This window comes from Pungitius pungitius, chromosome 1 (genome assembly GCF_949316345.1).
Source record: "Pungitius pungitius chromosome 1, fPunPun2.1, whole genome shotgun sequence".
NCBI lineage: Eukaryota > Metazoa > Chordata > Actinopteri > Perciformes > Gasterosteidae > Pungitius > Pungitius pungitius.
Window position 1 is genome coordinate 3724215 of NC_084900.1, and position 22036 is coordinate 3746250.

A 22036-nucleotide genomic window follows, 5' to 3' on the forward strand; every position below is an offset into this window, starting at 1 on the left:
CACAGAGACCGTCGTGGGAGGCCCTTCGGTAATTAGGCACGATAGGGAGCCCGCTCCCACCAGTCATTTAAGAAATGAGTATACTTCAATAACATATGGCGAGTGCATATTTTTTCTCCTCAAAACGTCCCTGGGTGGGCTTGAACCACCAACCTTTCGGTTAACAGCCGAACGCGCTGACCAATTGCGCCACAGAGACCGTCGTGAGAGGCCCTTCGGTAATTAGGCACAATAGGGAGGCCACCAACCTTTCGGTTAACAGCCGAACGCGCTGACCAATTGCGCCACAGAGACCGTCGTGGGAGGCCCTTCGGTAATTAGGCACGATAGGGAGCCCGCTCCCACCAGTCATTTAAGAAATGAGTATACTTCAATAACATATGGCGAGTGCATATTTTTTCTCCTCAAAACGTCCCTGGGTGGGCTTGAACCACCAACCTTTCGGTTAACAGCCGAACGCGCTGACCAATTGCGCCACAGAGACCGTCGTGAGAGGCCCTTCGGTAATTAGGCACAATAGGGAGGCCGCTCCCACCAGTCAATTAAGAAATTAGTATATTTAAAAAGCATGTGCATAGTTTTATCTCCTCAAAACGTCCCTGGGTGGGCTTGAACCACCAACCTTTCGGTTAACAGCCGAACGCGCTGACCAATTGCGCCACAGAGACCGCTAGGAGAGGCCCTTCGGTAATTAGGCACGATAGGGAGCCCGCTCCCACCAGTCATTTAAGAAATGAGTATACTTCAATAACATATGGTGAGTGCATATTTTTTCTCCTCAAAACGTCCCTGGGTGGGCTTGAACCACCAACCTTTCGTTTAACAGCCGAACGCGCTGACCAATTGCGCCACAGAGACCGTCGTGGGAGGCCCTTCGGTAATTAGGCACGATAGGGAGGCCTGTCCCACCAGTTAATTAAGAAATGAGTATACTTCAAAACAATATTGCGAGAGCATATTTTTTCTCCTCAAAACGTCCCTGGCTGGGCTTGAACCACCAACCTTTCGGTTAACAGCCGAACGCGCTGACCAATTGCGCCACAGAAATGGTCGTGAGAGGCCCTTCGGTAATTAGGCACAATAGGGAGGCCGCTCCCACCAGTCAATTAAGAAATTAGTATATTTAAAAAGCATGTGCATAGTTTTATCTCCTCATCACGTCCCTGGGTGGGCTTGAACCACCAACCTTTCGGTTAACAGCCGAACGCGCTGACCAATTGCGCCACAGAGACCGTCGTGAGAGGCCCTTCGGTAATTAGGCATAATAGGGAGGCCGCTCCCACCAGTCAATTAAGAAATTAGTATATTTAAAAAGCATGTGCATAGTTTTATCTCCTCATCACGTCCCTGGGTGGGCTTGAACCACCAACCTTTCGGTTAACAGCCGAACGCGCTGACCAATTGCGCCACAGAGACCGTCGTGAGAGGCCCTTCGGTAATTAGGCACGATAGGGAGCCCGCTCCCACCAGTCATTTAAGAAATGAGTATACTTCAATAACATATGGTGAGTGCATATTTTTTCTCCTCAAAACGTCCCTGGGTGGGCTTAAACCACCAACCTTTCGGTTAACAGCCGAACGCGCTGACCAATTGCGCCACAGAGACCGTCGTGGGAGGCCCTTCGGTAATTAGGCACGATAGGGAGCCCGCTCCCACCAGTCATTTAAGAAATGAGTATACTTCAATAACATATGGCGAGTGCATATTTTTTCTCCTCAAAACGTCCCTGGGTGGGCTTGAACCACCAACCTTTCGGTTAACAGCCGAACGCGCTGACCAATTGCGCCACAGAGACCGTCGTGAGAGGCCCTTCGGTAATTAGGCACAATAGGGAGGCCGCTCCCACCAGTCAATTAAGAAATTAGTATATTTAAAAAGCATGTGCATAGTTTTATCTCCTCAAAACGTCCCTGGGTGGGCTTGAACCACCAACCTTTCGGTTAAGAAATTAGTATACTTCAATAACATATGGCGAGTGCATATTTTTTCTCCTCAAAACGTCCCTGAGTGGGATTGAACCACCAACCTTTCGGTTAACAGCCGAACGCGCTGACCAATTGCGCCACAGAGACCGTTAGGAGAGGCCCTTCGGTAATTAGGCACGATAGGGAGGCCGCTCCCACCAGTCAATTAAGAAATGAGTATATTTAAAAAGCATGTGCATAGTTTTATCTCCTCATCACGTCCCTGGGTGGGCTTGAACGACCAACCTTTCGGTTAACAGCCGAACGCGCTGACCAATTGCGCCACAGAGACCGTCGTGAGAGGCCCTTCGGTAATTAGGCACGATAGGGAGGCCGCTCCCACCAGTCAATTAAGAAATGAGTATATTTAAAAAGCATGTGCATAGTTTTATCTCCTCATCACGTCCCTGGGTGGGCTTGAACGACCAACCTTTCGGTTAACAGCCGAACGCGCTGACCAATTGCGCCACAGAGACCGTCGTGAGAGGCCCTTCGGTAATTAGGCACAATAGGGAGGCCGCTCCCACCAGTCATTTAAGAATTGAGTATATTTTTAAAACCATGTGCACATTTTTTTCTCCTCCTCACGTCCCTGGGTGGGCTTGAACCACCATCCTTTCGGTTAACAGCGGAACGCGCTGACCAATTGCGCCACAGAGACCGTTAGGAGAGGCCCTTCGGTAATTAGGCACAATAGGGAGGCCGCTCCCACCAGTCATGTAAGAATTGAGTATATTTTTAAAACCATGTGCACATTTTTTTCTCCTCATCACGTCCCTGGGTGGGCTTGAACCACCATCCTTTCGGTTAACAGCCGAACGCGCTGACCAATTGCGCCACAGAGACCGTTGTGAGAGGCCCTTCCGTAATTAGGCACAATAGGGAGGCCGCTCCCACCAGTCATTTAAGAATTGAGTATATTTTTAAAACCATGTGCACATTTTTTTCTCCTCATCACGTCCGTGGGTGGGCTTGAACCACCATCCTTTCGGTTAACAGCCGAACGCGCTGACCAATTGCGCCACAGAGACCGCTAGGAGAGGCCCTTCGGTAATTAGGCACGAAAGGGAGCCCGCTCCCACCAGTCATTTAAGAAATGAGTATACTTCAATAACATATGGTGAGTGCATATTTTTTCTCCTCAAAACGTCCCTGGGTGGGCTTGAACCACCAACGTTTCGGTTAACAGCCGAACGCGCTGACCAATTGCGCCACAGAGACCGTCGTGAGAGGCCCTTCGGTAATTAGGCACAATAGGGAGGCCGCTCCCACCAGTCAATTAAGAAATTAGTATATTTAAAAAGCATGTGCATAGTTTTATCTCCTCAAAACGTCCCTGGGTGGGCTTGAACCACCAACCTTTCGGTTAACAGCCGAACGCGCTGACCAATTGCGCCACAGAGACCGCTAGGAGAGGCCCTTCGGTAATTAGGCACGATAGGGAGCCCGCTCCCACCAGTCATTTAAGAAATGAGTATACTTCAATAACATATGGTGAGTGCATATTTTTTCTCCTCAAAACGTCCCTGGGTGGGCTTGAACCACCAACCTTTCGGTTAACAGCCGAACGCGCTGACCAATTGCGCCACAGAGACCGTCGTGGGAGGCCCTTCGGTAATTAGGCACGATAGGGAGGCCTGTCCCACCAGTTAATTAAGAAATGAGTATACTTCAAAACAATATTGCGAGAGCATATTTTTTCTCCTCAAAACGTCCCTGGCTGGGCTTGAACCACCAACCTTTCGGTTAACAGCCGAACGCGCTGACCAATTGCGCCACAGAAATGGTCGTGAGAGGCCCTTCGGTAATTAGGCACAATAGGGAGGCCGCTCCCACCAGTCAATTAAGAAATTAGTATATTTAAAAAGCATGTGCATAGTTTTATCTCCTCATCACGTCCCTGGGTGGGCTTGAACCACCAACCTTTCAGTTAACAGCCGAACGCGCTGACCAATTGCGCCACAGAGACCGTCGTGAGAGGCCCTTCGGTAATTAGGCATAATAGGGAGGCCGCTCCCACCAGTCAATTAAGAAATTAGTATATTTAAAAAGCATGTGCATAGTTTTATCTCCTCATCACGTCCCTGGGTGGGCTTGAACCACCAACCTTTCGGTTAACAGCCGAACGCGCTGACCAATTGCGCCACAGAGACCGTCGTGAGAGGCCCTTCGGTAATTAGGCACGATAGGGAGCCCGCTCCCACCAGTCATTTAAGAAATGAGTATACTTCAATAACATATGGTGAGTGCATATTTTTTCTCCTCAAAACGTCCCTGGGTGGGCTTAAACCACCAACCTTTCGGTTAACAGCCGAACGCGCTGACCAATTGCGCCACAGAGACCGTCGTGGGAGGCCCTTCGGTAATTAGGCACGATAGGGAGCCCGCTCCCACCAGTCATTTAAGAAATGAGTATACTTCAATAACATATGGCGAGTGCATATTTTTTCTCCTCAAAACGTCCCTGGGTGGGCTTGAACCACCAACCTTTCGGTTAACAGCCGAACGCGCTGACCAATTGCGCCACAGAGACCGTCGTGAGAGGCCCTTCGGTAATTAGGCACAATAGGGAGGCCGCTCCCACCAGTCAATTAAGAAATTAGTATATTTAAAAAGCATGTGCATAGTTTTATCTCCTCAAAACGTCCCTGGGTGGGCTTGAACCACCAACCTTTCGGTTAAGAAATTAGTATACTTCAATAACATATGGCGAGTGCATATTTTTTCTCCTCAAAACGTCCCTGAGTGGGATTGAACCACCAACCTTTCGGTTAACAGCCGAACGCGCTGACCAATTGCGCCACAGAGACCGTTAGGAGAGGCCCTTCGGTAATTAGGCACGATAGGGAGGCCGCTCCCACCAGTCAATTAAGAAATGAGTATATTTAAAAAGCATGTGCATAGTTTTATCTCCTCATCACGTCCCTGGGTGGGCTTGAACGACCAACCTTTCGGTTAACAGCCGAACGCGCTGACCAATTGCGCCACAGAGACCGTCGTGAGAGGCCCTTCGGTAATTAGGCACGATAGGGAGGCCGCTCCCACCAGTCAATTAAGAAATGAGTATATTTAAAAAGCATGTGCATAGTTTTATCTCCTCATCACGTCCCTGGGTGGGCTTGAACGACCAACCTTTCGGTTAACAGCCGAACGCGCTGACCAATTGCGCCACAGAGACCATCGTGAGAGGCCCTTCGGTAATTAGGCACAATAGGGAGGCCGCTCCCACCAGTCATTTAAGAATTGAGTATATTTTTAAAACCATGTGCACATTTTTTTCTCCTCCTCACGTCCCTGGGTGGGCTTGAACCACCATCCTTTCGGTTAACAGCGGAACGCGCTGACCAATTGCGCCACAGAGACCGTTAGGAGAGGCCCTTCGGTAATTAGGCACAATAGGGAGGCCGCTCCCACCAGTCATTTAAGAATTGAGTATATTTTTAAAACCATGTGCACATTTTTTTCTCCTCATCACGTCCCTGGGTGGGCTTGAACCACCATCCTTTCGGTTAACAGCCGAACGCGCTGACCAATTGCGCCACAGAGACCGTTGTGAGAGGCCCTTCCGTAATTAGGCACAATAGGGAGGCCGCTCCCACCAGTCATTTAAGAATTGAGTATATTTTTAAAACCATGTGCACATTTTTTTCTCCTCATCACGTCCGTGGGTGGGCTTGAACCACCATCCTTTCGGTTAACAGCCGAACGCGCTGACCAATTGCGCCACAGAGACCGCTAGGAGAGGCCCTTCGGTAATTAGGCACGAAAGGGAGCCCGCTCCCACCAGTCATTTAAGAAATGAGTATACTTCAATAACATATGGTGAGTGCATATTTTTTCTCCTCAAAACGTCCCTGGGTGGGCTTGAACCACCAACGTTTCGGTTAACAGCCGAACGCGCTGACCAATTGCGCCACAGAGACCGTCGTGAGAGGCCCTTCGGTAATTAGGCACAATAGGGAGGCCGCTCCCACCAGTCAATTAAGAAATTAGTATATTTAAAAAGCATGTGCATAGTTTTATCTCCTCAAAACGTCCCTGGGTGGGCTTGAAGCACCAACCTTTCGGTTAACAGCCGAACGCGCTGACCAATTGCGCCACAGAGACCGCTAGGAGAGGCCCTTCGGTAATTAGGCACGATAGGGAGCCCGCTCCCACCAGTCATTTAAGAAATGAGTATACTTCAATAACATATGGTGAGTGCATATTTTTTCTCCTCAAAACGTCCCTGGGTGGGCTTGAACCACCAACCTTTCGGTTAACAGCCGAACGCGCTGACCAATTGCGCCACAGAGACCGTCGTGGGAGGCCCTTCGGTAATTAGGCACGATAGGGAGCCCGCTCCCACCAGTCATTTAAGAAATGAGTATACTTCAATAACATATGGTGAGTGCATATTTTTTCTCCTCAAAACGTCCCTGGGTGGGCTTGAACCACCAACCTTTCGGTTAACAGCCGAACGCGCTGACCAATTGCGCCACAGAGACCGTTGTGAGAAGGCCTTGCGTAATTACGCACGATAGGGAGGCCTGTCCCACCAGTTAATTAAGAAATGAGTATACTTCAATAACATATGGTGAGTGCATATTTTTTCTCCTCAAAACATCCCTGGGTGGGCTTGAACCACCAACCTTTCGGTTAACAGCCGAACGCGCTGACCAATTGCGCCACAGAGACCGTCGTGAGAGGCCCTTCGGTAATTAGGCACGATAGGGAGGCCGCTCCCACCAGTCAATTAAGAAATGAGTATATTTAAAAAGCATGTGCATAGTTTTATCTCCTCATCACGTCCCTGGGTGGGCTTGAACCACCAACCTTTCAGTTAACAGCCGAACGCGCTGACCAATTGCGCCACAGAGACCGTCGTGAGAGGCCCTTCGGTAATTAGGCATAATAGGGAGGCCGCTCCCACCAGTCAATTAAGAAATTAGTATATTTAAAAAGCATGTGCATAGTTTTATCTCCTCAAAACGTCCCTGGGTGGGCTTGAAGCACCAACCTTTCGGTTAACAGCCGAACGCGCTGACCAATTGCGCCACAGAGACCGCTAGGAGAGGCCCTTCGGTAATTAGGCACGATAGGGAGCCCGCTCCCACCAGTCATTTAAGAAATGAGTATACTTCAATAACATATGGTGAGTGCATATTTTTTCTCCTCAAAACGTCCCTGGGTGGGCTTGAACCACCAACCTTTCGGTTAACAGCCGAACGCGCTGACCAATTGCGCCACAGAGACCGTCGTGAGAGGCCCTTCGGTAATTAGGCACAATAGGGAGGCCGCTCCCACCAGTCAATTAAGAAATTAGTATATTTAAAAAGCATGTGCATAGTTTTATCTCCTCAAAACGTCCCTGGGTGGGCTTGAACCACCAACCTTTCGGTTAAGAAATTAGTATACTTCAATAACATATGGCGAGTGCATATTTTTTCTCCTCAAAACGTCCCTGAGTGGGATTGAACCACCAACCTTTCGGTTAACAGCCGAACGCGCTGACCAATTGCGCCACAGAGACCGTTAGGAGAGGCCCTTCGGTAATTAGGCACGATAGGGAGGCCGCTCCCACCAGTCAATTAAGAAATGAGTATATTTAAAAAGCATGTGCATAGTTTTATCTCCTCATCACGTCCCTGGGTGGGCTTGAACGACCAACCTTTCGGTTAACAGCCGAACGCGCTGACCAATTGCGCCACAGAGACCGTCGTGAGAGGCCCTTCGGTAATTAGGCACGATAGGGAGGCCGCTCCCACCAGTCAATTAAGAAATGAGTATATTTAAAAAGCATGTGCATAGTTTTATCTCCTCATCACGTCCCTGGGTGGGCTTGAACGACCAACCTTTCGGTTAACAGCCGAACGCGCTGACCAATTGCGCCACAGAGACCATCGTGAGAGGCCCTTCGGTAATTAGGCACAATAGGGAGGCCGCTCCCACCAGTCATTTAAGAATTGAGTATATTTTTAAAACCATGTGCACATTTTTTTCTCCTCCTCACGTCCCTGGGTGGGCTTGAACCACCATCCTTTCGGTTAACAGCGGAACGCGCTGACCAATTGCGCCACAGAGACCGTTAGGAGAGGCCCTTCGGTAATTAGGCACAATAGGGAGGCCGCTCCCACCAGTCATTTAAGAATTGAGTATATTTTTAAAACCATGTGCACATTTTTTTCTCCTCATCACGTCCCTGGGTGGGCTTGAACCACCATCCTTTCGGTTAACAGCCGAACGCGCTGACCAATTGCGCCACAGAGACCGTTGTGAGAGGCCCTTCCGTAATTAGGCACAATAGGGAGGCCGCTCCCACCAGTCATTTAAGAATTGAGTATATTTTTAAAACCATGTGCACATTTTTTTCTCCTCATCACGTCCGTGGGTGGGCTTGAACCACCATCCTTTCGGTTAACAGCCGAACGCGCTGACCAATTGCGCCACAGAGACCGCTAGGAGAGGCCCTTCGGTAATTAGGCACGAAAGGGAGCCCGCTCCCACCAGTCATTTAAGAAATGAGTATACTTCAATAACATATGGTGAGTGCATATTTTTTCTCCTCAAAACGTCCCTGGGTGGGCTTGAACCACCAACGTTTCGGTTAACAGCCGAACGCGCTGACCAATTGCGCCACAGAGACCGTCGTGAGAGGCCCTTCGGTAATTAGGCACAATAGGGAGGCCGCTCCCACCAGTCAATTAAGAAATTAGTATATTTAAAAAGCATGTGCATAGTTTTATCTCCTCAAAACGTCCCTGGGTGGGCTTGAAGCACCAACCTTTCGGTTAACAGCCGAACGCGCTGACCAATTGCGCCACAGAGACCGCTAGGAGAGGCCCTTCGGTAATTAGGCACGATAGGGAGCCCGCTCCCACCAGTCATTTAAGAAATGAGTATACTTCAATAACATATGGTGAGTGCATATTTTTTCTCCTCAAAACGTCCCTGGGTGGGCTTGAACCACCAACCTTTCGGTTAACAGCCGAACGCGCTGACCAATTGCGCCACAGAGACCGTCGTGGGAGGCCCTTCGGTAATTAGGCACGATAGGGAGCCCGCTCCCACCAGTCATTTAAGAAATGAGTATACTTCAATAACATATGGTGAGTGCATATTTTTTCTCCTCAAAACGTCCCTGGGTGGGCTTGAACCACCAACCTTTCGGTTAACAGCCGAACGCGCTGACCAATTGCGCCACAGAGACCGTTGTGAGAAGGCCTTGCGTAATTACGCACGATAGGGAGGCCTGTCCCACCAGTTAATTAAGAAATGAGTATACTTCAATAACATATGGTGAGTGCATATTTTTTCTCCTCAAAACATCCCTGGGTGGGCTTGAACCACCAACCTTTCGGTTAACAGCCGAACGCGCTGACCAATTGCGCCACAGAGACCGTCGTGAGAGGCCCTTCGGTAATTAGGCACGATAGGGAGGCCGCTCCCACCAGTCAATTAAGAAATGAGTATATTTAAAAAGCATGTGCATAGTTTTATCTCCTCATCACGTCCCTGGGTGGGCTTGAACCACCAACCTTTCAGTTAACAGCCGAACGCGCTGACCAATTGCGCCACAGAGACCGTCGTGAGAGGCCCTTCGGTAATTAGGCATAATAGGGAGGCCGCTCCCACCAGTCAATTAAGAAATTAGTATATTTAAAAAGCATGTGCATAGTTTTATCTCCTCAAAACGTCCCTGGGTGGGCTTGAAGCACCAACCTTTCGGTTAACAGCCGAACGCGCTGACCAATTGCGCCACAGAGACCGCTAGGAGAGGCCCTTCGGTAATTAGGCACGATAGGGAGCCCGCTCCCACCAGTCATTTAAGAAATGAGTATACTTCAATAACATATGGTGAGTGCATATTTTTTCTCCTCAAAACGTCCCTGGGTGGGCTTGAACCACCAACCTTTCGGTTAACAGCCGAACGCGCTGACCAATTGCGCCACAGAGACCGTCGTGGGAGGCCCTTCGGTAATTAGGCACGATAGGGAGCCCGCTCCCACCAGTCATTTAAGAAATGAGTATACTTCAATAACATATGGTGAGTGCATATTTTTTCTCCTCAAAACGTCCCTGGGTGGGCTTGAACCACCAACCTTTCGGTTAACAGCCGAACGCGCTGACCAATTGCGCCACAGAGACCGTTGTGAGAAGGCCTTGCGTAATTACGCACGATAGGGAGGCCTGTCCCACCAGTTAATTAAGAAATGAGTATACTTCAATAACATATGGTGAGTGCATATTTTTTCTCCTCAAAACATCCCTGGGTGGGCTTGAACCACCAACCTTTCGGTTAACAGCCGAACGCGCTGACCAATTGCGCCACAGAGACCGTCGTGAGAGGCCCTTCGGTAATTAGGCACGATAGGGAGGCCGCTCCCACCAGTCAATTAAGAAATGAGTATATTTAAAAAGCATGTGCATAGTTTTATCTCCTCATCACGTCCCTGGGTGGGCTTGAACCACCAACCTTTCAGTTAACAGCCGAACGCGCTGACCAATTGCGCCACAGAGACCGTCGTGAGAGGCCCTTCGGTAATTAGGCATAATAGGGAGGCCGCTCCCACCAGTCAATTAAGAAATTAGTATATTTAAAAAGCATGTGCATAGTTTTATCTCCTCATCACGTCCCTGGGTGGGCTTGAACCACCAACCTTTCGGTTAACAGCCGAACGCGCTGACCAATTGCGCCACAGAGACCGTCGTGAGAGGCCCTTCGGTAATTAGGCACGATAGGGAGCCCGCTCCCACCAGTCATTTAAGAAATGAGTATACTTCAATAACATATGGTGAGTGCATATTTTTTCTCCTCAAAACGTCCCTGGGTGGGCTTAAACCACCAACCTTTCGGTTAACAGCCGAACGCGCTGACCAATTGCGCCACAGAGACCGTCGTGGGAGGCCCTTCGGTAATTAGGCACGATAGGGAGCCCGCTCCCACCAGTCATTTAAGAAATGAGTATACTTCAATAACATATGGCGAGTGCATATTTTTTCTCCTCAAAACGTCCCTGGGTGGGCTTGAACCACCAACCTTTCGGTTAACAGCCGAACGCGCTGACCAATTGCGCCACAGAGACCGTCGTGAGAGGCCCTTCGGTAATTAGGCACAATAGGGAGGCCGCTCCCACCAGTCAATTAAGAAATTAGTATATTTAAAAAGCATGTGCATAGTTTTATCTCCTCAAAACGTCCCTGGGTGGGCTTGAACCACCAACCTTTCGGTTAAGAAATTAGTATACTTCAATAACATATGGCGAGTGCATATTTTTTCTCCTCAAAACGTCCCTGAGTGGGATTGAACCACCAACCTTTCGGTTAACAGCCGAACGCGCTGACCAATTGCGCCACAGAGACCGTTAGGAGAGGCCCTTCGGTAATTAGGCACGATAGGGAGGCCGCTCCCACCAGTCAATTAAGAAATGAGTATATTTAAAAAGCATGTGCATAGTTTTATCTCCTCATCACGTCCCTGGGTGGGCTTGAACGACCAACCTTTCGGTTAACAGCCGAACGCGCTGACCAATTGCGCCACAGAGACCGTCGTGAGAGGCCCTTCGGTAATTAGGCACGATAGGGAGGCCGCTCCCACCAGTCAATTAAGAAATGAGTATATTTAAAAAGCATGTGCATAGTTTTATCTCCTCATCACGTCCCTGGGTGGGCTTGAACGACCAACCTTTCGGTTAACAGCCGAACGCGCTGACCAATTGCGCCACAGAGACCGTCGTGAGAGGCCCTTCGGTAATTAGGCACAATAGGGAGGCCGCTCCCACCAGTCATTTAAGAATTGAGTATATTTTTAAAACCATGTGCACATTTTTTTCTCCTCCTCACGTCCCTGGGTGGGCTTGAACCACCATCCTTTCGGTTAACAGCGGAACGCGCTGACCAATTGCGCCACAGAGACCGTTAGGAGAGGCCCTTCGGTAATTAGGCACAATAGGGAGGCCGCTCCCACCAGTCATTTAAGAATTGAGTATATTTTTAAAACCATGTGCACATTTTTTTCTCCTCATCACGTCCCTGGGTGGGCTTGAACCACCATCCTTTCGGTTAACAGCCGAACGCGCTGACCAATTGCGCCACAGAGACCGTTGTGAGAGGCCCTTCCGTAATTAGGCACAATAGGGAGGCCGCTCCCACCAGTCATTTAAGAATTGAGTATATTTTTAAAACCATGTGCACATTTTTTTCTCCTCATCACGTCCGTGGGTGGGCTTGAACCACCATCCTTTCGGTTAACAGCCGAACGCGCTGACCAATTGCGCCACAGAGACCGCTAGGAGAGGCCCTTCGGTAATTAGGCACGAAAGGGAGCCCGCTCCCACCAGTCATTTAAGAAATGAGTATACTTCAATAACATATGGTGAGTGCATATTTTTTCTCCTCAAAACGTCCCTGGGTGGGCTTGAACCACCAACGTTTCGGTTAACAGCCGAACGCGCTGACCAATTGCGCCACAGAGACCGTCGTGAGAGGCCCTTCGGTAATTAGGCACAATAGGGAGGCCGCTCCCACCAGTCAATTAAGAAATTAGTATATTTAAAAAGCATGTGCATAGTTTTATCTCCTCAAAACGTCCCTGGGTGGGCTTGAACCACCAACCTTTCGGTTAACAGCCGAACGCGCTGACCAATTGCGCCACAGAGACCGCTAGGAGAGGCCCTTCGGTAATTAGGCACGATAGGGAGCCCGCTCCCACCAGTCATTTAAGAAATGAGTATACTTCAATAACATATGGTGAGTGCATATTTTTTCTCCTCAAAACGTCCCTGGGTGGGCTTGAACCACCAACCTTTCGGTTAACAGCCGAACGCGCTGACCAATTGCGCCACAGAGACCGTCGTGGGAGGCCCTTCGGTAATTAGGCACGATAGGGAGGCCTGTCCCACCAGTTAATTAAGAAATGAGTATACTTCAAAACAATATTGCGAGAGCATATTTTTTCTCCTCAAAACGTCCCTGGCTGGGCTTGAACCACCAACCTTTCGGTTAACAGCCGAACGCGCTGACCAATTGCGCCACAGAAATGGTCGTGAGAGGCCCTTCGGTAATTAGGCACAATAGGGAGGCCGCTCCCACCAGTCAATTAAGAAATTAGTATATTTAAAAAGCATGTGCATAGTTTTATCTCCTCATCACGTCCCTGGGTGGGCTTGAACCACCAACCTTTCAGTTAACAGCCGAACGCGCTGACCAATTGCGCCACAGAGACCGTCGTGAGAGGCCCTTCGGTAATTAGGCATAATAGGGAGGCCGCTCCCACCAGTCAATTAAGAAATTAGTATATTTAAAAAGCATGTGCATAGTTTTATCTCCTCATCACGTCCCTGGGTGGGCTTGAACCACCAACCTTTCGGTTAACAGCCGAACGCGCTGACCAATTGCGCCACAGAGACCGTCGTGAGAGGCCCTTCGGTAATTAGGCACGATAGGGAGCCCGCTCCCACCAGTCATTTAAGAAATGAGTATACTTCAATAACATATGGTGAGTGCATATTTTTTCTCCTCAAAACGTCCCTGGGTGGGCTTAAACCACCAACCTTTCGGTTAACAGCCGAACGCGCTGACCAATTGCGCCACAGAGACCGTCGTGGGAGGCCCTTCGGTAATTAGGCACGATAGGGAGCCCGCTCCCACCAGTCATTTAAGAAATGAGTATACTTCAATAACATATGGCGAGTGCATATTTTTTCTCCTCAAAACGTCCCTGGGTGGGCTTGAACCACCAACCTTTCGGTTAACAGCCGAACGCGCTGACCAATTGCGCCACAGAGACCGTCGTGAGAGGCCCTTCGGTAATTAGGCACAATAGGGAGGCCGCTCCCACCAGTCAATTAAGAAATTAGTATATTTAAAAAGCATGTGCATAGTTTTATCTCCTCAAAACGTCCCTGGGTGGGCTTGAACCACCAACCTTTCGGTTAAGAAATTAGTATACTTCAATAACATATGGCGAGTGCATATTTTTTCTCCTCAAAACGTCCCTGAGTGGGATTGAACCACCAACCTTTCGGTTAACAGCCGAACGCGCTGACCAATTGCGCCACAGAGACCGTTAGGAGAGGCCCTTCGGTAATTAGGCACGATAGGGAGGCCGCTCCCACCAGTCAATTAAGAAATGAGTATATTTAAAAAGCATGTGCATAGTTTTATCTCCTCATCACGTCCCTGGGTGGGCTTGAACGACCAACCTTTCGGTTAACAGCCGAACGCGCTGACCAATTGCGCCACAGAGACCGTCGTGAGAGGCCCTTCGGTAATTAGGCACGATAGGGAGGCCGCTCCCACCAGTCAATTAAGAAATGAGTATATTTAAAAAGCATGTGCATAGTTTTATCTCCTCATCACGTCCCTGGGTGGGCTTGAACGACCAACCTTTCGGTTAACAGCCGAACGCGCTGACCAATTGCGCCACAGAGACCGTCGTGAGAGGCCCTTCGGTAATTAGGCACAATAGGGAGGCCGCTCCCACCAGTCATTTAAGAATTGAGTATATTTTTAAAACCATGTGCACATTTTTTTCTCCTCCTCACGTCCCTGGGTGGACTTGAACCACCATCCTTTCGGTTAACAGCGGAACGCGCTGACCAATTGCGCCACAGAGACCGTTAGGAGAGGCCCTTCGGTAATTAGGCACAATAGGGAGGCCGCTCCCACCAGTCATTTAAGAATTGAGTATATTTTTAAAACCATGTGCACATTTTTTTCTCCTCATCACGTCCCTGGGTGGGCTTGAACCACCATCCTTTCGGTTAACAGCCGAACGCGCTGACCAATTGCGCCACAGAGACCGTTGTGAGAGGCCCTTCCGTAATTAGGCACAATAGGGAGGCCGCTCCCACCAGTCATTTAAGAATTGAGTATATTTTTAAAACCATGTGCACATTTTTTTCTCCTCATCACGTCCGTGGGTGGGCTTGAACCACCATCCTTTCGGTTAACAGCCGAACGCGCTGACCAATTGCGCCACAGAGACCGCTAGGAGAGGCCCTTCGGTAATTAGGCACGAAAGGGAGCCCGCTCCCACCAGTCATTTAAGAAATGAGTATACTTCAATAACATATGGTGAGTGCATATTTTTTCTCCTCAAAACGTCCCTGGGTGGGCTTGAACCACCAACGTTTCGGTTAACAGCCGAACGCGCTGACCAATTGCGCCACAGAGACCGTCGTGAGAGGCCCTTCGGTAATTAGGCACAATAGGGAGGCCGCTCCCACCAGTCAATTAAGAAATTAGTATATTTAAAAAGCATGTGCATAGTTTTATCTCCTCAAAACGTCCCTGGGTGGGCTTGAAGCACCAACCTTTCGGTTAACAGCCGAACGCGCTGACCAATTGCGCCACAGAGACCGCTAGGAGAGGCCCTTCGGTAATTAGGCACGATAGGGAGCCCGCTCCCACCAGTCATTTAAGAAATGAGTATACTTCAATAACATATGGTGAGTGCATATTTTTTCTCCTCAAAACGTCCCTGGGTGGGCTTGAACCACCAACCTTTCGGTTAACAGCCGAACGCGCTGACCAATTGCGCCACAGAGACCGTCGTGGGAGGCCCTTCGGTAATTAGGCACGATAGGGAGCCCGCTCCCACCAGTCATTTAAGAAATGAGTATACTTCAATAACATATGGTGAGTGCATATTTTTTCTCCTCAAAACGTCCCTGGGTGGGCTTGAACCACCAACCTTTCGGTTAACAGCCGAACGCGCTGACCAATTGCGCCACAGAGACCGTCGTGAGAGGCCCTTCGGTAATTAGGCACAATAGGGAGGCCACCAACCTTTCGGTTAACAGCCGAACGCGCTGACCAATTGCGCCACAGAGACCGTCGTGGGAGGCCCTTCGGTAATTAGGCACGATAGGGAGCCCGCTCCCACCAGTCATTTAAGAAATGAGTATACTTCAATAACATATGGCGAGTGCATATTTTTTCTCCTCAAAACGTCCCTGGGTGGGCTTGAACCACCAACCTTTCGGTTAACAGCCGAACGCGCTGACCAATTGCGCCACAGAGACCGTCGTGAGAGGCCCTTCGGTAATTAGGCACAATAGGGAGGCCGCTCCCACCAGTCAATTAAGAAATTAGTATATTTAAAAAGCATGTGCATAGTTTTATCTCCTCAAAACGTCCCTGGGTGGGCTTGAACCACCAACCTTTCGGTTAACAGCCGAACGCGCTGACCAATTGCGCCACAGAGACCGCTAGGAGAGGCCCTTCGGTAATTAGGCACGATAGGGAGCCCGCTCCCACCAGTCATTTAAGAAATGAGTATACTTCAATAACATATGGTGAGTGCATATTTTTTCTCCTCAAAACGTCCCTGGGTGGGCTTGAACCACCAACCTTTCGGTTAACAGCCGAACGCGCTGACCAATTGCGCCACAGAGACCGTCGTGGGAGGCCCTTCGGTAATTAGGCACGATAGGGAGGCCTGTCCCACCAGTTAATTAAGAAATGAGTATACTTCAAAACAATATTGCGAGAGCATATTTTTTCTCCTCAAAACGTCCCTGGCTGGGCTTGAACCACCAACCTTTCGGTTAACAGCCGAACGCGCTGACCAATTGCGCCACAGAAATGGTCGTGAGAGGCCCTTCGGTAATTAGGCACAATAGGGAGGCCGCTCCCACCAGTCAATTAAGAAATTAGTATATTTAAAAAGCATGTGCATAGTTTTATCTCCTCATCACGTCCCTGGGTGGGCTTGAACCACCAACCTTTCAGTTAACAGCCGAACGCGCTGACCAATTGCGCCACAGAGACCGTCGTGAGAGGCCCTTCGGTAATTAGGCATAATAGGGAGGCCGCTCCCACCAGTCAATTAAGAAATTAGTATATTTAAAAAGCATGTGCATAGTTTTATCTCCTCATCACGTCCCTGGGTGGGCTTGAACCACCAACCTTTCGGTTAACAGCCGAACGCGCTGACCAATTGCGCCACAGAGACCGTCGTGAGAGGCCCTTCGGTAATTAGGCACGATAGGGAGCCCGCTCCCACCAGTCATTTAAGAAATGAGTATACTTCAATAACATATGGTGAGTGCATATTTTTTCTCCTCAAAACGTCCCTGGGTGGGCTTAAACCACCAACCTTTCGGTTAACAGCCGAACGCGCTGACCAATTGCGCCACAGAGACCGTCGTGGGAGGCCCTTCGGTAATTAGGCACGATAGGGAGCCCGCTCCCACCAGTCATTTAAGAAATGAGTATACTTCAATAACATATGGCGAGTGCATATTTTTTCTCCTCAAAACGTCCCTGGGTGGGCTTGAACCACCAACCTTTCGGTTAACAGCCGAACGCGCTGACCAATTGCGCCACAGAGACCGTCGTGAGAGGCCCTTCGGTAATTAGGCACAATAGGGAGGCCACCAACCTTTCGGTTAACAGCCGAACGCGCTGACCAATTGCGCCACAGAGACCGTCGTGGGAGGCCCTTCGGTAATTAGGCACGATAGGGAGCCCGCTCCCACCAGTCATTTAAGAAATGAGTATACTTCAATAACATATGGCGAGTGCATATTTTTTCTCCTCAAAACGTCCCTGGGTGGGCTTGAACCACCAACCTTTCGGTTAACAGCCGAACGCGCTGACCAATTGCGCCACAGAGACCGTCGTGAGAGGCCCTTCGGTAATTAGGCACAATAGGGAGGCCGCTCCCACCAGTCAATTAAGAAATTAGTATATTTAAAAAGCATGTGCATAGTTTTATCTCCTCAAAACGTCCCTGGGTGGGCTTGAACCACCAACCTTTCGGTTAACAGCCGAACGCGCTGACCAATTGCGCCACAGAGACCGCTAGGAGAGGCCCTTCGGTAATTAGGCACGATAGGGAGCCCGCTCCCACCAGTCATTTAAGAAATGAGTATACTTCAATAACATATGGTGAGTGCATATTTTTTCTCCTCAAAACGTCCCTGGGTGGGCTTGAACCACCAACCTTTCGGTTAACAGCCGAACGCGCTGACCAATTGCGCCACAGAGACCGTCGTGGGAGGCCCTTCGGTAATTAGGCACGATAGGGAGGCCTGTCCCACCAGTTAATTAAGAAATGAGTATACTTCAAAACAATATTGCGAGAGCATATTTTTTCTCCTCAAAACGTCCCTGGCTGGGCTTGAACCACCAACCTTTCGGTTAACAGCCGAACGCGCTGACCAATTGCGCCACAGAAATGGTCGTGAGAGGCCCTTCGGTAATTAGGCACAATAGGGAGGCCGCTCCCACCAGTCAATTAAGAAATTAGTATATTTAAAAAGCATGTGCATAGTTTTATCTCCTCATCACGTCCCTGGGTGGGCTTGAACCACCAACCTTTCGGTTAACAGCCGAACGCGCTGACCAATTGCGCCACAGAGACCGTCGTGAGAGGCCCTTCGGTAATTAGGCATAATAGGGAGGCCGCTCCCACCAGTCAATTAAGAAATTAGTATATTTAAAAAGCATGTGCATAGTTTTATCTCCTCATCACGTCCCTGGGTGGGCTTGAACCACCAACCTTTCGGTTAACAGCCGAACGCGCTGACCAATTGCGCCACAGAGACCGTCGTGAGAGGCCCTTCGGTAATTAGGCACGATAGGGAGCCCGCTCCCACCAGTCATTTAAGAAATGAGTATACTTCAATAACATATGGTGAGTGCATATTTTTTCTCCTCAAAACGTCCCTGGGTGGGCTTAAACCACCAACCTTTCGGTTAACAGCCGAACGCGCTGACCAATTGCGCCACAGAGACCGTCGTGGGAGGCCCTTCGGTAATTAGGCACGATAGGGAGCCCGCTCCCACCAGTCATTTAAGAAATGAGTATACTTCAATAACATATGGCGAGTGCATATTTTTTCTCCTCAAAACGTCCCTGGGTGGGCTTGAACCACCAACCTTTCGGTTAACAGCCGAACGCGCTGACCAATTGCGCCACAGAGACCGTCGTGAGAGGCCCTTCGGTAATTAGGCACAATAGGGAGGCCGCTCCCACCAGTCAATTAAGAAATTAGTATATTTAAAAAGCATGTGCATAGTTTTATCTCCTCAAAACGTCCCTGGGTGGGCTTGAACCACCAACCTTTCGGTTAAGAAATTAGTATACTTCAATAACATATGGCGAGTGCATATTTTTTCTCCTCAAAACGTCCCTGAGTGGGATTGAACCACCAACCTTTCGGTTAACAGCCGAACGCGCTGACCAATTGCGCCACAGAGACCGTTAGGAGAGGCCCTTCGGTAATTAGGCACGATAGGGAGGCCGCTCCCACCAGTCAATTAAGAAATGAGTATATTTAAAAAGCATGTGCATAGTTTTATCTCCTCATCACGTCCCTGGGTGGGCTTGAACGACCAACCTTTCGGTTAACAGCCGAACGCGCTGACCAATTGCGCCACAGAGACCGTCGTGAGAGGCCCTTCGGTAATTAGGCACGATAGGGAGGCCGCTCCCACCAGTCAATTAAGAAATGAGTATATTTAAAAAGCATGTGCATAGTTTTATCTCCTCATCACGTCCCTGGGTGGGCTTGAACGACCAACCTTTCGGTTAACAGCCGAACGCGCTGACCAATTGCGCCACAGAGACCGTCGTGAGAGGCCCTTCGGTAATTAGGCACAATAGGGAGGCCGCTCCCACCAGTCATTTAAGAATTGAGTATATTTTTAAAACCATGTGCACATTTTTTTCTCCTCCTCACGTCCCTGGGTGGGCTTGAACCACCATCCTTTCGGTTAACAGCGGAACGCGCTGACCAATTGCGCCACAGAGACCGTTAGGAGAGGCCCTTCGGTAATTAGGCACAATAGGGAGGCCGCTCCCACCAGTCATTTAAGAATTGAGTATATTTTTAAAACCATGTGCACATTTTTTTCTCCTCATCACGTCCCTGGGTGGGCTTGAACCACCATCCTTTCGGTTAACAGCCGAACGCGCTGACCAATTGCGCCACAGAGACCGTTGTGAGAGGCCCTTCCGTAATTAGGCACAATAGGGAGGCCGCTCCCACCAGTCATTTAAGAATTGAGTATATTTTTAAAACCATGTGCACATTTTTTTCTCCTCATCACGTCCGTGGGTGGGCTTGAACCACCATCCTTTCGGTTAACAGCCGAACGCGCTGACCAATTGCGCCACAGAGACCGCTAGGAGAGGCCCTTCGGTAATTAGGCACGAAAGGGAGCCCGCTCCCACCAGTCATTTAAGAAATGAGTATACTTCAATAACATATGGTGAGTGCATATTTTTTCTCCTCAAAACGTCCCTGGGTGGGCTTGAACCACCAACGTTTCGGTTAACAGCCGAACGCGCTGACCAATTGCGCCACAGAGACCGTCGTGAGAGGCCCTTCGGTAATTAGGCACAATAGGGAGGCCGCTCCCACCAGTCAATTAAGAAATTAGTATATTTAAAAAGCATGTGCATAGTTTTATCTCCTCAAAACGTCCCTGGGTGGGCTTGAACCACCAACCTTTCGGTTAACAGCCGAACGCGCTGACCAATTGCGCCACAGAGACCGCTAGGAGAGGCCCTTCGGTAATTAGGCACGATAGGGAGCCCGCTCCCACCAGTCATTTAAGAAATGAGTATACTTCAATAACATATGGTGAGTGCATATTTTTTCTCCTCAAAACGTCCCTGGGTGGGCTTGAACCACCAACCTTTCGGTTAACAGCCGAACGCGCTGACCAATTGCGCCACAGAGACCGTCGTGGGAGGCCCTTCGGTAATTAGGCACGATAGGGAGGCCTGTCCCACCAGTTAATTAAGAAATGAGTATACTTCAAAACAATATTGCGAGAGCATATTTTTTCTCCTCAAAACGTCCCTGGCTGGGCTTGAACCACCAACCTTTCGGTTAACAGCCGAACGCGCTGACCAATTGCGCCACAGAAATGGTCGTGAGAGGCCCTTCGGTAATTAGGCACAATAGGGAGGCCGCTCCCACCAGTCAATTAAGAAATTAGTATATTTAAAAAGCATGTGCATAGTTTTATCTCCTCATCACGTCCCTGGGTGGGCTTGAACCACCAACCTTTCAGTTAACAGCCGAACGCGCTGACCAATTGCGCCACAGAGACCGTCGTGAGAGGCCCTTCGGTAATTAGGCATAATAGGGAGGCCGCTCCCACCAGTCAATTAAGAAATTAGTATATTTAAAAAGCATGTGCATAGTTTTATCTCCTCATCACGTCCCTGGGTGGGCTTGAACCACCAACCTTTCGGTTAACAGCCGAACGCGCTGACCAATTGCGCCACAGAGACCGTCGTGAGAGGCCCTTCGGTAATTAGGCACGATAGGGAGCCCGCTCCCACCAGTCATTTAAGAAATGAGTATACTTCAATAACATATGGTGAGTGCATATTTTTTCTCCTCAAAACGTCCCTGGGTGGGCTTAAACCACCAACCTTTCGGTTAACAGCCGAACGCGCTGACCAATTGCGCCACAGAGACCGTCGTGGGAGGCCCTTCGGTAATTAGGCACGATAGGGAGCCCGCTCCCACCAGTCATTTAAGAAATGAGTATACTTCAATAACATATGGCGAGTGCATATTTTTTCTCCTCAAAACGTCCCTGGGTGGGCTTGAACCACCAACCTTTCGGTTAACAGCCGAACGCGCTGACCAATTGCGCCACAGAGACCGTCGTGAGAGGCCCTTCGGTAATTAGGCACAATAGGGAGGCCGCTCCCACCAGTCAATTAAGAAATTAGTATATTTAAAAAGCATGTGCATAGTTTTATCTCCTCAAAACGTCCCTGGGTGGGCTTGAACCACCAACCTTTCGGTTAAGAAATTAGTATACTTCAATAACATATGGCGAGTGCATATTTTTTCTCCTCAAAACGTCCCTGAGTGGGATTGAACCACCAACCTTTCGGTTAACAGCCGAACGCGCTGACCAATTGCGCCACAGAGACCGTTAGGAGAGGCCCTTCGGTAATTAGGCACGATAGGGAGGCCGCTCCCACCAGTCAATTAAGAAATGAGTATATTTAAAAAGCATGTGCATAGTTTTATCTCCTCATCACGTCCCTGGGTGGGCTTGAACGACCAACCTTTCGGTTAACAGCCGAACGCGCTGACCAATTGCGCCA

The 22036-nt window shown here is 49.4% G+C and overlaps 46 non-coding genes across 46 annotated transcripts; all 46 read right to left on the reverse strand.

Annotated features, from left to right (window-relative positions):
• Positions 1-125: 125 nt before the first annotated feature.
• On the reverse strand, positions 126-199 carry trnan-guu (transfer RNA asparagine (anticodon GUU)). Its single transcript has one exon. It is a non-coding gene; the product is annotated as a tRNA-Asn (tRNA).
• Positions 200-410: 211 nt separating this feature from the next.
• Positions 411-484, reverse strand: trnan-guu (transfer RNA asparagine (anticodon GUU)). The gene has a single exon. It is a non-coding gene; the product is annotated as a tRNA-Asn (tRNA).
• A 110-nt stretch (positions 485-594) lies between these two features.
• Positions 595-668, reverse strand: trnan-guu (transfer RNA asparagine (anticodon GUU)). Its single transcript has one exon. It is a non-coding gene; the product is annotated as a tRNA-Asn (tRNA).
• A 490-nt stretch (positions 669-1158) lies between these two features.
• Positions 1159-1232, reverse strand: trnan-guu (transfer RNA asparagine (anticodon GUU)). Its single transcript has one exon. It is a non-coding gene; the product is annotated as a tRNA-Asn (tRNA).
• A 110-nt stretch (positions 1233-1342) lies between these two features.
• Positions 1343-1416, reverse strand: trnan-guu (transfer RNA asparagine (anticodon GUU)). The gene has a single exon. It is a non-coding gene; the product is annotated as a tRNA-Asn (tRNA).
• Positions 1417-1722: 306 nt separating this feature from the next.
• Positions 1723-1796, reverse strand: trnan-guu (transfer RNA asparagine (anticodon GUU)). Its single transcript has one exon. It is a non-coding gene; the product is annotated as a tRNA-Asn (tRNA).
• Positions 1797-2737: 941 nt separating this feature from the next.
• Positions 2738-2811, reverse strand: trnan-guu (transfer RNA asparagine (anticodon GUU)). The gene has a single exon. It is a non-coding gene; the product is annotated as a tRNA-Asn (tRNA).
• Positions 2812-3296: 485 nt separating this feature from the next.
• trnan-guu (transfer RNA asparagine (anticodon GUU)) lies at positions 3297-3370 on the reverse strand. The gene has a single exon. It is a non-coding gene; the product is annotated as a tRNA-Asn (tRNA).
• A 116-nt stretch (positions 3371-3486) lies between these two features.
• On the reverse strand, positions 3487-3560 carry trnan-guu (transfer RNA asparagine (anticodon GUU)). Its single transcript has one exon. It is a non-coding gene; the product is annotated as a tRNA-Asn (tRNA).
• A 484-nt stretch (positions 3561-4044) lies between these two features.
• On the reverse strand, positions 4045-4118 carry trnan-guu (transfer RNA asparagine (anticodon GUU)). Its single transcript has one exon. It is a non-coding gene; the product is annotated as a tRNA-Asn (tRNA).
• Positions 4119-4424: 306 nt separating this feature from the next.
• On the reverse strand, positions 4425-4498 carry trnan-guu (transfer RNA asparagine (anticodon GUU)). The gene has a single exon. It is a non-coding gene; the product is annotated as a tRNA-Asn (tRNA).
• Positions 4499-5439: 941 nt separating this feature from the next.
• Positions 5440-5513, reverse strand: trnan-guu (transfer RNA asparagine (anticodon GUU)). Its single transcript has one exon. It is a non-coding gene; the product is annotated as a tRNA-Asn (tRNA).
• Positions 5514-6188: 675 nt separating this feature from the next.
• On the reverse strand, positions 6189-6262 carry trnan-guu (transfer RNA asparagine (anticodon GUU)). Its single transcript has one exon. It is a non-coding gene; the product is annotated as a tRNA-Asn (tRNA).
• Positions 6263-6378: 116 nt separating this feature from the next.
• trnan-guu (transfer RNA asparagine (anticodon GUU)) lies at positions 6379-6452 on the reverse strand. The gene has a single exon. It is a non-coding gene; the product is annotated as a tRNA-Asn (tRNA).
• Positions 6453-7126: 674 nt separating this feature from the next.
• Positions 7127-7200, reverse strand: trnan-guu (transfer RNA asparagine (anticodon GUU)). Its single transcript has one exon. It is a non-coding gene; the product is annotated as a tRNA-Asn (tRNA).
• A 941-nt stretch (positions 7201-8141) lies between these two features.
• trnan-guu (transfer RNA asparagine (anticodon GUU)) lies at positions 8142-8215 on the reverse strand. Its single transcript has one exon. It is a non-coding gene; the product is annotated as a tRNA-Asn (tRNA).
• A 675-nt stretch (positions 8216-8890) lies between these two features.
• Positions 8891-8964, reverse strand: trnan-guu (transfer RNA asparagine (anticodon GUU)). Its single transcript has one exon. It is a non-coding gene; the product is annotated as a tRNA-Asn (tRNA).
• Positions 8965-9080: 116 nt separating this feature from the next.
• Positions 9081-9154, reverse strand: trnan-guu (transfer RNA asparagine (anticodon GUU)). Its single transcript has one exon. It is a non-coding gene; the product is annotated as a tRNA-Asn (tRNA).
• Positions 9155-9828: 674 nt separating this feature from the next.
• On the reverse strand, positions 9829-9902 carry trnan-guu (transfer RNA asparagine (anticodon GUU)). The gene has a single exon. It is a non-coding gene; the product is annotated as a tRNA-Asn (tRNA).
• Positions 9903-10018: 116 nt separating this feature from the next.
• Positions 10019-10092, reverse strand: trnan-guu (transfer RNA asparagine (anticodon GUU)). Its single transcript has one exon. It is a non-coding gene; the product is annotated as a tRNA-Asn (tRNA).
• A 484-nt stretch (positions 10093-10576) lies between these two features.
• trnan-guu (transfer RNA asparagine (anticodon GUU)) lies at positions 10577-10650 on the reverse strand. Its single transcript has one exon. It is a non-coding gene; the product is annotated as a tRNA-Asn (tRNA).
• A 306-nt stretch (positions 10651-10956) lies between these two features.
• On the reverse strand, positions 10957-11030 carry trnan-guu (transfer RNA asparagine (anticodon GUU)). Its single transcript has one exon. It is a non-coding gene; the product is annotated as a tRNA-Asn (tRNA).
• A 941-nt stretch (positions 11031-11971) lies between these two features.
• On the reverse strand, positions 11972-12045 carry trnan-guu (transfer RNA asparagine (anticodon GUU)). The gene has a single exon. It is a non-coding gene; the product is annotated as a tRNA-Asn (tRNA).
• Positions 12046-12530: 485 nt separating this feature from the next.
• trnan-guu (transfer RNA asparagine (anticodon GUU)) lies at positions 12531-12604 on the reverse strand. Its single transcript has one exon. It is a non-coding gene; the product is annotated as a tRNA-Asn (tRNA).
• A 116-nt stretch (positions 12605-12720) lies between these two features.
• Positions 12721-12794, reverse strand: trnan-guu (transfer RNA asparagine (anticodon GUU)). Its single transcript has one exon. It is a non-coding gene; the product is annotated as a tRNA-Asn (tRNA).
• Positions 12795-13278: 484 nt separating this feature from the next.
• Positions 13279-13352, reverse strand: trnan-guu (transfer RNA asparagine (anticodon GUU)). The gene has a single exon. It is a non-coding gene; the product is annotated as a tRNA-Asn (tRNA).
• A 306-nt stretch (positions 13353-13658) lies between these two features.
• Positions 13659-13732, reverse strand: trnan-guu (transfer RNA asparagine (anticodon GUU)). Its single transcript has one exon. It is a non-coding gene; the product is annotated as a tRNA-Asn (tRNA).
• Positions 13733-14673: 941 nt separating this feature from the next.
• trnan-guu (transfer RNA asparagine (anticodon GUU)) lies at positions 14674-14747 on the reverse strand. Its single transcript has one exon. It is a non-coding gene; the product is annotated as a tRNA-Asn (tRNA).
• Positions 14748-15422: 675 nt separating this feature from the next.
• trnan-guu (transfer RNA asparagine (anticodon GUU)) lies at positions 15423-15496 on the reverse strand. The gene has a single exon. It is a non-coding gene; the product is annotated as a tRNA-Asn (tRNA).
• Positions 15497-15612: 116 nt separating this feature from the next.
• On the reverse strand, positions 15613-15686 carry trnan-guu (transfer RNA asparagine (anticodon GUU)). Its single transcript has one exon. It is a non-coding gene; the product is annotated as a tRNA-Asn (tRNA).
• A 211-nt stretch (positions 15687-15897) lies between these two features.
• Positions 15898-15971, reverse strand: trnan-guu (transfer RNA asparagine (anticodon GUU)). The gene has a single exon. It is a non-coding gene; the product is annotated as a tRNA-Asn (tRNA).
• Positions 15972-16081: 110 nt separating this feature from the next.
• Positions 16082-16155, reverse strand: trnan-guu (transfer RNA asparagine (anticodon GUU)). The gene has a single exon. It is a non-coding gene; the product is annotated as a tRNA-Asn (tRNA).
• A 116-nt stretch (positions 16156-16271) lies between these two features.
• On the reverse strand, positions 16272-16345 carry trnan-guu (transfer RNA asparagine (anticodon GUU)). The gene has a single exon. It is a non-coding gene; the product is annotated as a tRNA-Asn (tRNA).
• Positions 16346-16829: 484 nt separating this feature from the next.
• trnan-guu (transfer RNA asparagine (anticodon GUU)) lies at positions 16830-16903 on the reverse strand. The gene has a single exon. It is a non-coding gene; the product is annotated as a tRNA-Asn (tRNA).
• Positions 16904-17209: 306 nt separating this feature from the next.
• On the reverse strand, positions 17210-17283 carry trnan-guu (transfer RNA asparagine (anticodon GUU)). The gene has a single exon. It is a non-coding gene; the product is annotated as a tRNA-Asn (tRNA).
• A 211-nt stretch (positions 17284-17494) lies between these two features.
• Positions 17495-17568, reverse strand: trnan-guu (transfer RNA asparagine (anticodon GUU)). Its single transcript has one exon. It is a non-coding gene; the product is annotated as a tRNA-Asn (tRNA).
• Positions 17569-17678: 110 nt separating this feature from the next.
• Positions 17679-17752, reverse strand: trnan-guu (transfer RNA asparagine (anticodon GUU)). Its single transcript has one exon. It is a non-coding gene; the product is annotated as a tRNA-Asn (tRNA).
• Positions 17753-17868: 116 nt separating this feature from the next.
• trnan-guu (transfer RNA asparagine (anticodon GUU)) lies at positions 17869-17942 on the reverse strand. The gene has a single exon. It is a non-coding gene; the product is annotated as a tRNA-Asn (tRNA).
• Positions 17943-18242: 300 nt separating this feature from the next.
• trnan-guu (transfer RNA asparagine (anticodon GUU)) lies at positions 18243-18316 on the reverse strand. Its single transcript has one exon. It is a non-coding gene; the product is annotated as a tRNA-Asn (tRNA).
• A 110-nt stretch (positions 18317-18426) lies between these two features.
• trnan-guu (transfer RNA asparagine (anticodon GUU)) lies at positions 18427-18500 on the reverse strand. The gene has a single exon. It is a non-coding gene; the product is annotated as a tRNA-Asn (tRNA).
• A 306-nt stretch (positions 18501-18806) lies between these two features.
• Positions 18807-18880, reverse strand: trnan-guu (transfer RNA asparagine (anticodon GUU)). Its single transcript has one exon. It is a non-coding gene; the product is annotated as a tRNA-Asn (tRNA).
• A 941-nt stretch (positions 18881-19821) lies between these two features.
• trnan-guu (transfer RNA asparagine (anticodon GUU)) lies at positions 19822-19895 on the reverse strand. Its single transcript has one exon. It is a non-coding gene; the product is annotated as a tRNA-Asn (tRNA).
• Positions 19896-20380: 485 nt separating this feature from the next.
• Positions 20381-20454, reverse strand: trnan-guu (transfer RNA asparagine (anticodon GUU)). The gene has a single exon. It is a non-coding gene; the product is annotated as a tRNA-Asn (tRNA).
• A 116-nt stretch (positions 20455-20570) lies between these two features.
• Positions 20571-20644, reverse strand: trnan-guu (transfer RNA asparagine (anticodon GUU)). The gene has a single exon. It is a non-coding gene; the product is annotated as a tRNA-Asn (tRNA).
• Positions 20645-21128: 484 nt separating this feature from the next.
• On the reverse strand, positions 21129-21202 carry trnan-guu (transfer RNA asparagine (anticodon GUU)). Its single transcript has one exon. It is a non-coding gene; the product is annotated as a tRNA-Asn (tRNA).
• Positions 21203-21508: 306 nt separating this feature from the next.
• Positions 21509-21582, reverse strand: trnan-guu (transfer RNA asparagine (anticodon GUU)). Its single transcript has one exon. It is a non-coding gene; the product is annotated as a tRNA-Asn (tRNA).
• Between the last annotated feature and the right edge of the window lie 454 nt (positions 21583-22036).